Source organism: Tenrec ecaudatus, chromosome 12 (genome assembly GCF_050624435.1).
Source record: "Tenrec ecaudatus isolate mTenEca1 chromosome 12, mTenEca1.hap1, whole genome shotgun sequence".
Taxonomy (NCBI): Eukaryota; Metazoa; Chordata; class Mammalia; order Afrosoricida; family Tenrecidae; genus Tenrec; species Tenrec ecaudatus.
This window is the reverse complement of record NC_134541.1, coordinates 32544972-32556446: the sequence shown is the minus strand read 5'-3', so window position 1 is coordinate 32556446 and position 11475 is coordinate 32544972.

Genomic DNA, 11475 nt, shown 5'->3' with positions numbered 1-11475 from the left:
TTGGGGTCGCGAGCTCGGCCCGCCCCGCACCCAGCCTGGAAGCCTGGCTTTCCATCCGTCTGTCTGTGGAGTCCGGGCGGCGCTGTGCGATAAGCGCTGGGAGGCTGGTGACCGCCAAAGGGTCTGGCCTTTCAGACCCACCATTTACCGTCTCTGACCCTACGATCGCTATGAATCAGACTCCACTTGGTGGCAGAAGGTTTGGTTTCCTGCCCCATGAAGCTCAGCTTCCTGGACAATGGCTCAGCCACGTACATCCCTCAGCCACGTAGATGCCTTTCTATCCGTGAGCTCCATAGATGCTCGGCCTCAGGCTGGCTGTTACAGCCCTGCCTTCAGCCTTATTTTACTCAAGGAAAAGCAAAGCAGGCTCCTCCATTGTAAGGGTAAATACAAATTATATTAAATTTCACCTGTAGTCTCAGGAGATGACATCTGGATGATTCTGTTTCTATCACGTTCTGAGAGTTTGAAACCCCAGTGGTGGAGAACAGATCTGTGGTTGCCAGGGAAGTTGGGAAGGTACAGCTACCAAGGGATTTGTGTTAGTCCAGGTAGACTAGAGAAACAAATCCAGAAACACCCATAAGTGTATAAGAAAGAGCTTTATATAAAAGAGCAATTGTATATTAAGAGAACATCCCAGCCCAATCCACATCAAGTCTGTAAATCTGATATCAGCCCTTATGTCAGACACCAGTCTATAAATTCTTCTTTAGACTCATGCAACACATGCAATGACGCTGAGTGCGGGAAGATCACAGGCCAGTGGGTGGAAAGTCTTGTGGATTCAGTGGTGGTAGCAGCATCTTAGCGCTGGTGTGGGTCTCCACATGCCTCCTCCAGCTCCAGGGCTCTGGCTCCATCAGTGTAGCTCCATGTGGCTTGTCAATAGGAATGTCTCCCAGGGAGTTAAGCAGAGAGTGTATCTGGCCTGCTGTGAGATATTTATCTCTTTCATGCCTCCAAATGAGGTCATCAAGCTGCAACCTGATTGACAGGCTAGACTCCACCCCTTCACAAATGGACAGATTATGTAACTGCCATAGGATTGAACAAGAAAGACTCCCCACCTCCCCCCAGCTGATGAAACAGCTCTGCATGCTGACTGTGGTCATAGTTAAAGCAAATGAAATTAAACTCCTACCTCACGCCATATCACCTCACATCAATTAAAAATGATCACAATGAACCACTTCCCACCCACTGGAATATCAAAAACCTAAACAATGACAAGTATCTGGAGCACTCATACATTTGTGGTGGGCATGTATAGCTCCCCGCTTTGTTCTTTTATTATTATTGTTAATCATATTATTGGGGGGTTCTTACAAATCTTATAACAATCCAGCATTCAATTGTATTAAGCACACTTGTACATATGTTGTCATAAGCATGCCAAAACATTTTCTTTCCACTTGAGTCTTAAGCATCAACTCCTCTTCCCCCACCCCTCCCCCACCCTACCCTTGTGAATCCTTGAAAAATTATATATTATTATCCTTATTTTGCATCTTACACTGTCCATTGTCCCCCTTCACCCATATTTCTGGTATTCATCCCCTTGGGAGGGTATAGCATTTATGGAAAACATTTCTGGTCTTTTAGTGGGCTGTCTAGAGTCCCCTCAAAATTCATGTCTATAGAGAACTTCAGAATGTGACCTTATTCAGAATTAGGTGCTCAGAACAAATTCTGATTTAGGGTAGCACTAAATCTGATTCCTTATAAGAAGAGAAGATATAAACAAGAACACAGACAGGAAGTCCATGTGGGGCTAGAACAAAGTGGAGGCCCCCAAATTACTCTTACATCTATGGTTTATATATATCTCTAGTTCACCTTAGATACATCATTGTCATTTTATGTTAGAATACATGATCAATCATCTCCTCCCCCCCCCCCGCCCCCAGGTCATCTTTTCTACTGCCATCAAGCAGAGAGTAGCAGAAATATGTTTACTTACATGTTATTGATGATGCCCAAGCCATTTGACTGTGCGGACCATAATAAACTCTGGATAATAAGCTGTGGATAACCCTGAGAAGAATGGGAATTCCAGAACACTTCCTTGTGCTCCTAAGGAACTTGTACGTGGATCCAGAGGCAGCTGTGCCAACAGAACAAGGGAACACTGCATGGTTTAAAACCAGGAAAGGTGTGTGTCAGGGTTGTATCCTCTCACCTTACTTGTAATTTCCACCACTTTTTTACTTCCTTTCCAATGAATCTTAATGATTACTTTTCTAGTCTCATTGCATTATCTAGGATCGATAGCACAGTGTTGATTAGATACTATGGGATACCTCAATGTTCTTGGTTCTAAAGGAACTTGTAAAGTTCCTAGAAGATGACGTTGACACTAGAGAGCTTTTGGTAGCTAGATGATCAGATAGATAGATAGATAGATAGATAGATAGATAGATAAATAGATAGATAGATATTTTTTCCTTTTTGTTTTTTGCTGTTTAAACTTTGTTAGTTTAGAAATCCTGGCAAGAGTAATCAATATCCAAAGTAAGAAAGACACAGGAATGTCAACCCCAAACAAAGAAACAAGGTGACCCCAGGGAGGGGCTTACGCCCCGTGGTCAGAGAAGTTCTGATCCTGGCTCTACCAAGTGCTACAATGTTCCTCATCCCTGTTATTGGTGCTAGGTGCCATTGAGTAGGTGACAAGCCATAGTGACATTACACACAACAGAATGAAACACTGCCTGGCCCTGCGCCATCCTCACAATTGTTCCTATGCTTGAGCCCATTGTCGCAGCCACCATGTCTATCTATCTTCTTGAGGCCCTTCCTCTCTCTCGCTGCCCCTCTACTTTACCAAAGATGATGTCCTTCTCCAGGGACAGATCTCTCTGATACCACGTCCAGAGTATGCAAGATGAAGTCTCCCCATTCTTTCCCATAAGGAGCATTCTTCATCTAAGCCAAGCTTCTTCCAAAACAGATGGTTTGTCCTTTCGGCACTCCATGGTACTTTCAATATTCTTCTCCAGCATCGCAGTTCAAATGCACCGATTCTTCTGTGGTCTTTATTCAATGTCCAACTTCCACATGCACCTGAAGCAATGAAAAATATCACGGCTTAGTTGTATGAGCCCCTAATATAATGATTAAAAAATAATTCATAAATACATTAGAATATAATGATTAAAACAGTAACACGGTTTGGATCAGACACACCTTAGTCCGTGAAGGTACATTCTCAGTACTCTAGCGTGGGCTTGTGCAGCAGATTTACCTAATGCAACTCGTCTTTTGAGCTCTTAGCTGCTGCTAACAATGAGCATTGATTGTGGATCCAAGCAAAACAAAATCCTTACAACTTCAACCTTTTCTCCATTTATCACAATAGCATCAAGCATAGTTGTACATACTTTCCATCTTCATTTCCAAAACATTTTCTACTTGAGCCCTTGGTATAAGCTCCTCTCTTTTCCCTTCCCACCCCCGTGCATCCTTGATTAATTATATATTGTTATTTCGTACCTGACACTGTCCATTGTCTCTCCTCACCCACACTTCTGCCCTTTGTCCCCTTCGAAGGGGGGACCTACACATTTAATCTTGTGATGGGTTCCCCCTTTGTCACCTCTCCCCCTCCCTGACTATCCCCCTACCTTCATGATATCGCTACTCCCATTACTGTTCCTGAGGGGTTTATCTGTCCTGAATTCCATGTGTTTTCTCCAGTCTAGTCAGATTTATAAGTTAGAACTGGGTCATGGTAGTGAAAGCTGAAATTCTTGATCTTCATCAGCAAGTGCTTCAAGATCTGCTAAATTTCACTAAGCCAAGTTGTTCATCAGAATATCGCATGGTGTTAATACACCTTCCCCCAATCTTAATGCCACATTCTTCTTCAAAGAGGCCAGCTTCTCTACTTATTTGCCCACCATACACATTGAAAAATGTGGTGAGAGGACACAACCCTAAAAATACCTTTCCTGATTTTTAACCATCCAGTATTCCCTTGTTCTGTTGGCACAGCTACCTCTTGCTCCATGGACAGGTTCCTCAGGAGAGCAAGGAAGGGTTCTGTAATTCTCATTACTCTCAAGATTCTCCTTAGTTTTTTATAAAGCACATAATCTAATGCCTTCACAGAGTCAATAAAACACAAACCAACATCTTTCTGTTATTCTCTGTTTTCAGTCAGGATCAATGTGACATCAGTAGTACTATCCCTTGTTCTATGTCCTCTTTTGAGCCTGGTCTGAACCTCTGGAAGCAGCCTGTCAATGTACTATTGTAACCCTTTTGGGGTGATCTTTAGCAAAATTTTAATGGCTTGTGATGTTAGTGGCATTGTTCTAGAATTTGGGCATTCTGTTGGGTCATCTTTCTTTGGAATGGGTACAAATATGGATCTTTTCCAGTCAGTTAGAGAGCCAGCTGTCTTTCTCATCTCTGCTAGCCTCATTTCCTTATCCATAAAATTGGCATGATCATATCAAATCATAAAGTTGTGAGAATTAAAATCATATAAAGCATAGATGAACTAGTCCTGGTGGCACAGCATGTTATGCCTTGGGCTTTGAATCAGAAAGTCGGTGCTTGAAATCCACCAGTCCCTCCACAGGAGAAAGATGAAACTGCAAAGGATTACAATCCCAACATTTCTCTGGAGCAGTTCTACTCTGTCCCAGAGGTCACTATAAATCAGTGAGGCCTTGATAGCTGTTGGTTTGGATGGATTTTAAAGAACATAAGATGCTGTGTGGATCACTGTGTTAGGCCAGGTTGACTAGGGTAATAAGTCCAGTGACACTCATATATGTTTAAGAGAGAACTTTATATCAATAAGTAACGTATATACTCAAGTATAAGCCGACCCGAGTATAAGCCGAGGTACCTAATTATGACCTGGGAAACCAGAAAAACTGATTGACTCGAGTATAAGCCTAGGGTGGGAAATGCAGGATGTGAAATAACACAGAGACCAGAGGGGAGAGAAGGAGCGCAGCCACAGGCACATCCTTACCAGTTCAGCTGCTTGCTTAAGTGAATCACTACAGGTGCTTCTGCGAATTGGAGCCATCCACGTCATAGGACGGCTCTGATTGGTTAGATGTGAGTAAACAAACATTCAAAACTTTGAATGAACAGTGGAGGAACGGCAATCACCTGTGAAATGTTACATCTCTCTGGGGTATTGCTGACCCGTGTATAAGTCGAACCCCAGTTTTTCAGCACATTTTTTGCGCTGAAAAACTTGGCTTATACACGAGTATATACGGTAATTATATTTTGAGAAAGCATCACAGCGCGGACCCACTCAAGTCCATAAGTCTGATACTAGTCCATAAGTCCCTCTCCAGACTCACACAGCCACATGCAATCATGCAGAATGCAGGAGGATCACAGGCTGGTGGGTGCAGAGTCGAGTGGATCCAAAGTCAGTGGAAACCAGGGTTCCGACAGCTCTCAGCATGACCATCCAGTGGGAAGGGAAAGCAGCATGGACAGAACAGTTCCCAGGTTTCTCCTTATAAGAAGACCACAGCTCCAAGGAGACAGCATCAGGCTATCACCGGCTTGACAGGTCTGACTCGGTCCTTAGGCAGGAGTGTATAATGGATTTAATAATTTAATAATCATCTAACTACCACAACCACCAATGCTAGCTGTTTCTTGCTAATATCTGCCTGTAGTCATTGGATCCTTAGAAAAGCCGTCACTGGGCAGAACGTGAATTTCAACTTCCTGCCCCAGGGCTTCTTTGGAAATAAGATCACCGTGGTGTGATTCCTATATGGGGAGAGGAATCTTATCTCTTGAGATCCAGGGGCTCCAGGTGGAGAACAGCAAGGTCAACACTATCACGAACTCTGCTGGAGTGATTCTGGTTCCGGTGGAACCTGCAGAGGGAGCCAGCCAGGCTAACATCCACCTCATCATTTGTACACGGATTGGTCTGAGAACATTTTAGGTAGGTGGTTCCACACCTGGCAAGGTCATGACTTAGTTTTAGAGCACAGTTCTCACCAAATTGGCTTGCGTGAACAGCACTAACTACCACCTTAAAATGTACAACAACTTCCAGCAATAGGACACTTACATATCCCTGCCCACTGGAAGGAAGATGCTACACAAATGGCCAGAAAGTAATAAAAAAGTCTATCTTTTTTAAAAAAACATTTTATTAGGGGCTCATACAACTCTTATCACAATTCATACATATACATACATCAATTGTATAAAGCACATCTGTACATTCTTTGTCCTAATCATTTTCAAAGTATTTGCTCTCCAATTAAGCCCTTTGCATCAGGAACTCTTTTTTCCCCTTCCCTCCCTGCTACCCCCTCCCTCATGAGACCTTGATAATTTGTAGATTATTATTTTATCATATCTTGCCCTATCCGGCGTCTCCCTTCACTCCCTTAGGGCTGTGGCTGGATTCCAAAAATAGGAATTCCAAAGAGCAAGATGCCAATCCATAAAAATTGTGGAATGTAGCCTAGGAATTCACAGAGCATCACTTGACCTTTAGTCGCAGGCTGCCCAGGTTCAGGGGTCATCCAACAACCCTGCATGAAAGGAGGGCCACAGCACATGGAGGGGAGGGAGGAAATATTCCTGGAACAAACAGTCTGCCATCTTTCCAAAGAGGGGCTGGGGTAGAGTGATGGACCCTACAGGGAAGACTCTGGTCTGCTTCTTGTCAAGATCGCTGCATGGAACCTCTCTCAGAATAAGGATAATGATAAACGCTAGAATAATATATTCTCAACTGGAAGAGGAAAACTTGTCCACGGCTTCATCTTTGGTTTCTCCCCCCTCATCACAAACGTACAGTTAGTCTGAAGGGAGGAGACAGGGCTGGAGGAGTGCAGAAACCAAGTCAGAGGGAAATGCCTGGGGTGAGGTTAGGTTCAGAGAAGGGAAATGTTCAGGGATGAGAGGCTCAGGTCACCATGTTGTGGGCTGCACGTGGTCATTCAGAAGAGAGTAGAGTAGGCACCTTCTTGGTGTGGACCTATTTACCACTATCCATACCCCTCAGCTGACCATATACATGTGGACCCCGCCTCCTGGCTGTGTCTCTGGGTCTCCTGCTCTTCTGCAAAGACTTCCTCCAATCCCCAAACAACAGGCTCCCTCCTTCTCAAAAATATAAACCACAACTCTCACCCAGGGCTTCCCTGCTTGCTCAACCAAAGCTACTTCCCCTGCAGGAAGCAGAAAGAAGGAGCTCCCCCTGATCTGGGCAAGGACTGGGCAAATGCAGGAGCCTTAAATAGACAAAGACTCAGGCTCTTCTTACCAGGCACTAAAACGGTGCCAGTCTGGGACCTGAGTCCCTACAACTTTCAGAATATGCAGTGTTGGCATGCAGTATTCCAACCTCTGCACGCCAAGATGTAGCTCACCTGAGCCCTGATGTTGGTCTAATACACGAGACCAAACACAGCATCCACCATCACAAGATTGAGGGGAAATATCCTCACCGCACACCTGTCCCAGGGCTCTGGTGAGCAAGGACCACCAGCATCCATAAGACGCCCTAGATGCCCAAGGAGAACCAGCAGAGGCACGCAGAGAGTTGGCCATGTCTTGTCCAATATCTTTGTAACATGAGACCCTATTTCCATAACCTCTTGCCATTTGCATGAATTCTGTTTCACAATCACAAAAAAGGAACTACCACATTCCCACAGCCCTCTCCTCCCATCACAGACACTGCCTCTGACATCAAAAGAGAAGACTGCAACGCTCTCCACACAGCAGACTCCAGGATCCACAACACAGCCATCAGGCAGGCTCCAAGAGCCTCCATGATGCTCATCCCGTCTCCACAGTCCCGCCTGCCATTCTCGTCCTTGCTGCTGCCTCTGCTGCTGGACTCACAGGTGAGTGTGGCCTCCCTCGGGCACCAGAGAAGGAAGACTCACCTGAGCAGGAGCTTCACACAGGTAGCTTCCCTCCTGTCTCCAGCTCTCCTGCTGTGACTCTGCTTCTGGAATGACCTCATAGTCAGCAGGACGACTTTCTCCTCTGCCTCTTCCAGACATTTTCTTCAAAGTTTGCTTTGACTCTACGGAAATCCCCAGGAAATTTCCCAGAAGTCTTGCTTCTTCTCTGGGGAAGTCATGGAGGTACTAGGGATCCTGTCCTCTCCCATACAAGCCTGGAGTTCCAATCCTTTATGCACTCCTTCTCCATCTCTCACAGAATGACTGGAGGGGGTGGATACTAGGCTTCCTTTGATGAAGGTGTAGGAGGTGCTGCGGAAGAAAGGGTTGGCAATATACATCTATAAAAGCTCAGTCACTGAGACCGTGTGTAGCTTTGGGGCCAGTTAATGAAGGAACAAAATGTCTCAATGAGAACAAGGCTAGAGGCTAAATGGGGAACAAATGATCAACTCCTCTTAAGTAAGCTGTAATTGAAGCTAGAGGTTTGAAAACAAATCCACGATAGTTAAAGTATGACTTGCGTATATCTATCTGTTAAGAACTCACAGACTAGCTCACAAATGATTAGACACATTCAATGCTATGAATGAAAACTACCAGTTGAGTTTGGGATGAAATCAAACACATCATATATGAAGACAAAAAATGATCTTTTCAAAAGACAAGAGGGGGTTGGGAATAGAGAAGAAATTCTGAAAGCTGCTCTTGAGAGCTGTCGTGGTTGGCGGGGCTGTGTCTGTGATGACGCAGTAATGCTGTTCAACAGAATGGCACCCACCGCCTGTGCCATCGTGACGGTTATCACTGGGCTTGAGCCCATCATTGCAGCCCCTGCGTAAACCCACTTTGTCCGGAGCCTTCCTTTTTCTTTGCCCTTCTCTTTACCAGCAAGATGTCCTTTCCCCTGGACTGGTCTCCCTTGGTAACATGTCCAACCGACATCAGACGAATCTTACCATCCCTGCTGCTAAGGAGCATCTGGCTGTACTTCTTCCAGGTGCATTTCTTGGTTCTTTTGGCAGTCTGTGGTACGTGCAATGTTCTTTACCAGCACCTTAATCAAGTGCACCAGTTCTTCTTCGGTCTTCCTGATGTCATATCCAACTTCCATATACACAGTAGGTGATTGAAAATAATACCAGGACTTGGGTCAGGTGCACCTGAGCCCTCAGAGTGACACCCTTGTCTGCAGCACTGTAAGAGGTCTGGTGCAGCAGCTTTACCAAGACAATGTGTCCTTTGATTGCTTGACTGCTGCATCCACGAGCATTGGTTGCGGACAGAAGCAAGTTGAAATCCTCGACAACTTCAATCTTCTCTCTGTTTATCATGATGTTGCCTACTGGTCCAGTTGTGAGCAATTTGGTCTTCCTTATACTGAGTTCTAATACTTACCGAAAGCTACAAACTTTGATCTTCAGCAGCGAGTGCTTCAAAACCTCCTCACTTTCAGCAGACAAAGTTGGGTCATCTGCATATTACAGGTTGTCAATGTGTCTTCCTCCAATCCCTGATACCGCGCTCTTCTTCATAAACTCCAGCTTCTCTTACTATTTGCTGAGCATTGAATACACACAGGGAGCGCATGCAACCTTGGTGCACGTATTCCCTGATCTTTACCACGCAGAATGTTCTTGTTCTGTTCACACAACTGCCTCTTGGTCTCTGTACCAGTTTCCCAGGAGCACCATCAAGGGTTCTGGAATTTCCATTTTTCTCAACCCTATCCATAGTGTCTTATGACTCACACAGTCTAATGTTTTGGCATAGTCAATAACACATAAGTAAACATCTTTCTGGTATGCTCCGCTTTCAGAAAAGAACTACCTGACATCAGCAAAGGCACTTCTAGTTCCATATCCTCTTAATTCAGCCTGAACTTCAGGCAGCTCCCTATCAATGTACTTCAGACGCACCCATTGTTGGGTGATCCTTAAGAAAACTTTCTTGCATGTGATATTAATGATATTGCTCTATAATTTGCACATTTGATGGGTCACTTATTTTTAATGGGTACAATATGAACCTCTTTATTCAATTGGCCACTTGGGTGTCTTCCAAAATTTTTGGTATACATCAGTGCTGCCAGCGAATGCTTCATCATGTTGTTGAAACTCTTCAATTGAAAATCTGTCGATTGCTGGAGTCTTATATTTGACAATTACCTCCAGAGTAGTTGAGACTTCTTCCTTCAGGATCATTTGTTCGTGATCATATGCAATTTCTCCAAATGGTTGAAGAACCATTAGTTTTGTCAACTCGTTCTTTTTGGTACAGTGTTTCTGTGTATTCTTTCCCTCTTATTTCAATGCTTCCTGCAATGTTCAATAGTTTACCCACAGAATCCTTCAATATTGTAACTCAAGACTTGACTTTCTTCTTTCACTCTTTCAGGTCAAGATATGATGAGCGTTTTCTCCCTTTTGGTTTTCTAAGTCCAGGACTTTGCACATTGCTATCTATAGTCCCCAATCCATCAAATCAGTTTTCATGGTTCAGGTGGGATCTACTCAAGTTCCTATTTTTACTCTCTGAACTTGCTTCCATTCTCTTCAGCTGTAACCTGAATTTAGATAGGAGTAATTGTTTATGTGCCCCACAGTCTTCTCCTGGCCTCTTTTTACCTGAGCTTTTCCATCGTGTCTTCCCACAGCTGTAGTCAATTGATTTCTGTTATTCCATTTGGAGAATTCCGTGTGTATAGTTGCTATTTGTGTTGTTAAAAAATGTATTCGTGATGAGGAAGTTGTTAGTCTTGCAAAATGTTTTCATGTCCTCTCCAGATTCATTTCTATCACGAAAGACATATTTTCTTTTCTTTTAATAAGTCATTTTATTGGGGGCTTGTACAACTCTTATTACAAGCCATCCATCCATCCATTGTGGAAAGACACAACTACTGTTCCTTCCTGTTCCATATTTGGTTTTCCAGTCACTGAAAATGACCAGATTATCTTGATTGCATGTTTGATCAATTTCAGACTGAAGACGTCTGAAAAATTCTTTAATTTCTTCATCGCTAGCTTTTGGTTGGTGCATAAATTTGAATAATAGTTTGATATTCTCTAATTCCTGATATTCAGGTGGATATCATTCTATCACAGGCAGCAGTGTCCTTTAAGATAGAACTATATTTTCCCAACAGTTTTATTGGCACAAAATTCATATATCATAAAATTGAATAGTTCAACCGTTTGATCATCTCAAGAGAAATTGTATGATCACCAGCACATAGATCCTATAGGATTCACCACCACCACCATGATTAATTCGCCTTAAAATGAGTGATGCATTGAAGATCAGTTCTAGTGCTCCCTGCCTCTTCCAATCTTCATTATTTACTCCAGAATTTCCCTTGCCCTCCCTATCACCCATCCCCCGACTGTTGCATTCCCTCTTCCACTTCTGCTATGTCCCTCCCATCACTAAGCCCCATCCCTCTGACAGGACCACCTCCTTCTCCAGGTGACGTCCCCCAGATCCGCATGGCTACCGCTCAGCAGACAGCATCCCTACTCCTCTCCGCTGTCCATTTGATCCTAGC